The sequence below is a fragment of the Schistocerca gregaria genome, unplaced genomic scaffold, assembly GCF_023897955.1.
Source record: "Schistocerca gregaria isolate iqSchGreg1 unplaced genomic scaffold, iqSchGreg1.2 ptg000937l, whole genome shotgun sequence".
NCBI lineage: Eukaryota > Metazoa > Arthropoda > Insecta > Orthoptera > Acrididae > Schistocerca > Schistocerca gregaria.
Window position 1 is genome coordinate 40,474 of NW_026062291.1, and position 7,027 is coordinate 47,500.

The 7,027-nt window shown below is 47.1% G+C and overlaps 1 pseudogene; it reads right to left on the bottom strand.

Moving 5' to 3' along the window:
- Positions 1-6,242: 6,242 nt before the first annotated feature.
- Positions 6,243-7,027, bottom strand: part of LOC126325712 (large subunit ribosomal RNA) — a 2,985-nt pseudogene continuing 2,200 nt past the window's right edge.

The following is a 7,027-nucleotide window of genomic DNA, read 5'->3' on the forward strand; positions in this document are numbered from 1 at the left end:
AGTTTACACTGGAGACAACCCGCCTGATTGCCATTTCTGTGGATGCACCCTTTCTGAAACCAAATTGGTTTGTTGCCTTCAGTCCTGATTCTTCATATCTTTTGTCCAGTCTGGTCACTATTAGCCTTTCCAATACTTTGCCGAGGATAGGGAGCAGGCAGATAGGTCGATATGATTTCACCTCATCCCTTGGCTTTGTGATAGACTTAAGTAGTATGCAGACGTTTCCGGTTTTCCAATTGTTGGGGAAGGTGGACTCTCTAAGGCAGCTGTTGTAGGTGTCAATGAGGAGTGCAGGACTGTGTTCCCACACACGCTTTATCATGGCATCATCTATGCCATCTGGTCCTGTGGCTTTGTGTGGTCTGCATGCCTTCACTGCAGCCTCTATCTCTTGTACTGAGAAGTCTGGCTCCGTTTCTTCGTTGTGGTACACTATATTTTGCTCCTTCACAGCTGATTGCTGTGTTGTGTCCTCCTCTGGGTCATCATCCGGTAGTAAGTTATTCAGCAGTTCTTTCACTGTTTCCTGCCAGGTCATGGTAGGGCCTCGTCCGGCAACTTTTACATTGCTGAGGACAGTTTCAGTGCCATATTTAGGGCGGAGGATTCTATCAGTCAGCTTCCAGGGGTCATTGCCATTGCAGTCTTTTATCCATTTTTTCCAAGTATCTGTCTTTGCTCTCACAATTTCCTTATTATATTTATTTTTGGTGCTTCTGTATGTTGCCTTTGCTGCCAGGATTTCTGTCTCATGATTTGCACGGCGTGCATTCTGAAGCCGGTGTCGAGCTGCAATTGTGTCCTGCCGCATTTTTGTCAGAGTTTCATTCCACCAGGGTACAGCATCTTTCAGCCGTGTTCTTCTTCTCATGGCCTTCCTGCAGCACTCTTGTATTGCTGTCTGTAGGAAGTCTACTTTATCATTTGCAGTTGTTCCTGCTGCGTTTGGCCAATTTTCCATTCTGGTGGTCAGCTGGCGGTCAAAAACTTGCCATTTTGCAAAGGTGGTGTTGTATCTCAGTAGCTCTTCTGTGACCCTCTCCCTTTGTTGTTTTGAGATCTCAAACGTGATGGCCCTGTGGTCACTTGAGGTCCATTCCTCTTGAATCGTCCATCTAGAGACCATCCTTGATATGTTTGGTGAGCAAAGTGTTACGTCAATGTTGTTTTCCCCAGCTGGCCCGCTGAAAGTTGTTAGTGGTGAATCTCGATTTAATACAGTTAAGCCATGTTGGAAGATGAGATCCTCTAGTTTTCTTCCTGCTTCATCTGTGTCCAGGCTGTGCCATAGTGGTGACATGGCATTCGCATCCATTGCTATTATGACAGCTTTTCCTTGGATTTCGTGGATGATGGTATCCAGTCGATGTAGATATTCATCAATTGGCGTGTGGAACTGGCAGTATAGGCTTACTAAGTATATTTCTCCGAAGTCGCCTGTTACTGCAGCTACAGCGGTATGAGCATCACAAAGGGAGCTTATCTGCAGAACAGTCAGGTTCGTATTTCTTATTCCTATGGCTGCTTTCGGTATCCCATGATGGCTGCTGTACACTAGGCGGAAATCTGGAGGATATCCTTTAATGTTATTTCCTGTAACATAGGGCTCTTGGATAAGAACAATATCAAGGTTTTCCTCTTCCATCTTAAGTGATGCTTGACTAGGTACTACTTTGGATCTCTGCCCATTTATTTGGAGAAACTTGAGGGTGCTGGACTTTGTGTTCACCTTATCTACCTGTCGACCTAGGGACTGTGGCGTATAAGTGTTACTGGCCATATTCAGTTCTTTGTTCTTCTTTCGCCATGAATCTGATATATTCGGGGCAGTTTTTGTCCATTACTGAGTGGTCATGTGGCTTCTTCCAGTGCTTACAGTTTGCACATTGTGGTGCCTTGTTCCTGCTACAGCATTCCTTAATGCTATGTCCTGGTGCTGCACAGTGCCCACAGATTGTTTCAGCACTTCTGCAAGTTTGTGTTGTATGCCCAAAACCATGGCATTTGTAGCACCTGGTCGCCTTGCTGAACTTCTGCAGCCTGTGAGAGGTACAGTTTATGTATGCTCTACCTTGCGCCATCAGATGATGCCAATACTTTGCTTCCATTTCCAGAACGATGTTTACAGTATCTGTGTTCCTTGGACCTGTTTTAAATAGTGCTCTTATTCCTGTCTCAGCTGCATTCTTTGTGCCACCTATTGAAGAAAGATTCCTTGTGTACAGCTCCATTACCAGTTCCTCTTCGCTGATTTGCCTTGGGACATCAAACAGGATCACCCTTGGGTTTTTCTTCCTGGGGTCAGTTACTGTGATCCCTGAATCGCCTATTTCCCTACATTTCTTTATTTTCTCTGCTTCAGCGTCATTTGGTACCTCTAAGATGACGCCACTATCCTTCAGAGTCCTACATTTCGTAATCTTGACGTCCTTCAGTGTTCCTTTTACAATGTCTTTTATGGTGTCTTGAAGCTCTTTCTCTGGCTGTTTTCCATCTGCTGGTCTAAAAACAAGGACTTTTGGGGTCTGGTTTGGCATAGGTCTTATATCAGTTTTGGCTTTGCTTGCACTGACTGCAGTGGCATAGCTCACAGGTGGTTGTTCTGTTGCTGGGGGAGATTCCTTCAGGCATTTCAGCTCTGTTTTCAGTTGCGCTATTTCCATCTCGTATTTCCTTAGGATCTGTTCATAGGCAGCCATTTTCCCTAGCAAGAATTTCTTCTGAACATTGTTTATCCTGTTGTTTTCATTAAACATGTATGCTTCTAGCTCTTCCCTCATTTCTACCATTGTTTGCAGATCACCTGTCTTTGACTTCTCGACAATTTCGGTTGTCATGGCTGTAACCTGTGTGCTTTTCCGAACACTATTTTCTGGATCTGCGTCCTTATTTTGCCCCATCATGGGGCTGGCCGCCTTTCTGTCGCCAAGGTAGGTCGGTGCGTTAGCAGCGGCTTCCGTGCGCTGCGCGACGAGCAGCTGCCGCGCTGGGGACGAGCCTTGGCGCGCGGCCTTGGAGCAGGCATGCACTGGCCCGCTGGGGACGAGCCTTCGCGCCCTGATCCCCTGTGGCACGCGACCGCTTTCGCTGTTGCAGACAGCCTTCGAGTATTTCTATCGCTACCTGCCTTCTGCTGTGAGCCACGGCTCCGGAATTGGCGGATATTTTTAGCCCCGCGTTTTGATATTGGTTTGAGCTGGGCAGCGGAAGGCGTCGCTTCTAGTATGGAGGTTGCGGGAGTTTATACCGAACGGCGCGTGGGCGCACGTGCGACGTTACAATAGTAGTTTTATTTCTTAGACTAATTATCCTACAGCTGAGCTACAAACATGTTTCGAAAGCGCATGATTTGAACAACAAAACCCTATTGCTACAGAATTTTCCAACTAAGGTGGAGACCGCTTCTAGTATGGAGCGTGCGGGAGTTTATACCGAACGGCGCGTGGGCGCACGTACGACGTTACAATAATAATTTTATTTCTTAGACTACTTATCCTACAGCTGAGTTACAGACATGCTTCAAAAGCGCATGAGTTGAGCAACAAAACCCTATTGCTACAGAAATTTTCAACTAAGGTTGGGACCGCAGACGCGCACTTTGTAGCCGTGTGAGAGTCTCCAGAGAGGTGCGCGTGGTTCACGCACTATGCAACCTTAACCGCTCTATCACTTAGGTTATGGACACCACATCTAAGCTAAGAGCATATTTGTGAGGCGGATGACCCACACTACAGGAACCTACACACTATAGAGATCGCGTAACTAGGGGGAGGGCGGTAGACCGACGGCTTTGTTACCACGCTGGAGTTTCTACAGAAACGCACAATTCTGTAGAAACGCACGTTGGCACACGCCCGACTTACATTGAACGCATATTCGAAAAGAGCATAAAACACACTACAAGGAACTATTTACTACAGAATTTACCTGACTAATGTGGGGGCTGCAGGGCACCGGATTTGTTACAGCGTGCGAGATTTTAGGAACGGCGCGTCAGCGCACGCACGACTTTACGTTGACCGTTATGTTTCTTAAATTATACATCTCACGACAAAACTAAAAGCATATTCAGTGGGAGAATAGAGTACACTATGGAACCTACACACTAAATGATTTTCGCTACGTAAGGTTAGGGCTGCAAGCCGACGGTTTTGTCAACGCGCAAGATTTCCTACAGAGCGAGGCGTCGGCACATACTCGACTTTACATTGACCATTATATTTCTAAAACTATTCATCACACAACAAAATTGGAAGCATATTCGGGATGAATATAGAGTACACTACAGGAAACTATTCTGTACGGAATTTTCTTAACTAGTATGGGGGCTACAAAAAGCCGGTTTTGTCACAGAGCGGGGCGTCGGCACATACGCGACTTTATATTGACCGATATATTTCTAAAAATATTCATCAAACAAGAAAATTGGAAGCATATTCGGAAAGAGCATAGAGTACACTACAAGAAGCTATTCTCTACGGGATTTTCCTAACTAGTATGGGGGCTGCGGAACGCCTGTTCTGTCGCAGCGTGAGAGTTCCTAGGGAACAGCGCGTAGGCGCGCACACTATCTTACTTCCACAGTTTTATTTCTTAGGTTATCCGTCAAACAGCAAAACTACAAGTATATTCAGAAAATGGAGATAAGAAACTAAAGGACCTTATACATTAAAGACGTTTGCTAGATACAATGAGGGTTACAGACCGACGAAATTCGTCACCACGCTGGAAATTCTGCAGAGCTGGGCGTCGGCACTTGCACGACTTTACAATGACAGTTTATTTTTTTTTTAAACTATTCATCACACCGGAACATTGAAAGCGCTTTCGGAAAGAGCATAGGGTACACAACAAGATACTATTCCAAACAGAGTTTCTAACTTATCTGGGAGCTGCAGAGTGCCGGTTTTGTTGCCGCCTGGGAGTTTTAGGGAACGGCGCATCGGCGCATGCACGACTTTCCATTGGCAGTTTTATTTCCTGAATTATTCATCACACAACAAAATAGAACCATATTCAAAAATATAATATAATATACTAAAGGAACCTATACACTACTGACAAATTTCAACTGAGGTGAGGACTGCATGGCGCCCGATTTGCCACCGCGCGGCAGTTTCTATAGAACGGCACGGCAGCAGACGCACCACTTCACGTCAGCGGTTTTATTTATGAAATAATGCATTACAAAATAGAGCAGAGAGCATACTAGGGAAGGCGAAGGACCACACTACGAGAAACTATGCTCTACAGGATACTCCGAACAGAGTGAGGGCTGCAAATCTTCTGTTTCCACCGCGCAAGTGATTCTACCGAAAACTTGCGAGTGCGAACGCACGACGTTGCATTTAGCAATTATATTTATTCAAATGTGCGCACACAACCAAACTACAAACATGTTCTGAGAGGACAAGGTCTGCGCTTTCAATTTATAGCTTGAAATTTGATTGTACCGAAGTAAGTTTGTCAGTGGAGTGAATCCTAGACCCACTGAGCAGGATACGCACTGACAGGCACAAATTTAACAGAAAATTAGCAATGCCGCTTACTTACTGTGACGGTCTCTTCCACAGTTTCTCAGCAACAACTCCAGCGTCCAGTAGTGTAGTTCGATTGACGTTGAGCACTTGTTTAATACATCAGTAGGCAATCCCATTATCTATGCCACGGAAGTACATACCATGATGGGAATATTTTATTTTACTCCGTTTCTATTTGAGCAAATAGAATCAACTTCACTGTACCACTTTTGGCAGCGTATTGCAGCGCCGACTAACTTTTTTAGCGCAACGGAGGTATTTTACATACTTAAAGCATTGTGTGAACACCTACACGATTTGCGCGTTACAGCTGGAAATACGCTATTCACAAAAACTGCCGTCGCATAAAAACGACTGGCCGTATTACAATAAAATTTACACAGAAGGCGTAAAGTGTATAGGCGCTGCTGTGAGAAAAATTTCTCCTCGATCGCTGTAGAATTGTCTAGTTAAACGAAGAGTATGTGGTACCGCAGTCGCGTGGTCAGCGCTACAGGCGTAGCGGCAAGCACAGGCAGGGACCGTTTCCCGACGCGGCAAAAACCGTTTTCACTAAACTTGCTGTAACTATTTAACTACTACGCGTATGACATTCAAATTCACACACCTTAACTACGAACACTCACAGATGCACTATGCCAAATCTCAATACGATCGCAGCACTCTTTCCCGGGAAAGCCGACTACGACGCGGGAGCCGACAACGCGCGCGTGCGTCCACTGCGAGGGACAGCGGGACAGCGGGAATCTCGTTAATCCATTCATGCGCGTCACTAATTAGATGACGAGGCATTTGGCTACCTTAAGAGAGTCATAGTTACTCCCGCCGTTTACCCGCGCTTGCTTGAATTTCTTCACGTTGACATTCAGAGCACTGGGCAGAAATCACATTGCGTCAACACCCGCTAGGGCCATCGCAATGCTTTGTTTTAATTAGACAGTCGGATTCCCCCAGTCCGTGCCAGTTCTGAGTTGATCGTTGAATGGCGGCCGAAGAGAATCCGCGCACCCGCGCGCCCCCGGAGGAGCACGCTAAGGCGGACGCGGCCTCGCAGCAAGGAAGATCCGTGGGAGGCCAAGGCACGGGACCGAGCTCGGATCCTGCACGCAGGTTGAAGCACCGGGGCGCGAACGCCGCGCAGGCGCGCGCATCCTGCACCGCCGGCCAGCACGAGGCCAACCAACGGCGAGAGCAGACCACGCCCGCGCTAAACGCCCGCACTTACCGGCACCCCTACGGCACTCACCTCGCCCAGGCCCGGCACGTTAGCGCTGACCCACTTCCCGACCAAGCCCGACACGCCCCGATCCTCAGAGCCAATCCTTATCCCGAAGTTACGGATCCAATTTGCCGACTTCCCTTACCTACATTATTCTATCGACTAGAGGCTCTTCACCTTGGAGACCTGCTGCGGATATGGGTACGAACCGGCGCGACACCTCCACGTGGCCCTCTCCCGGATTTTCAAGGTCCGAGGGGAAGAT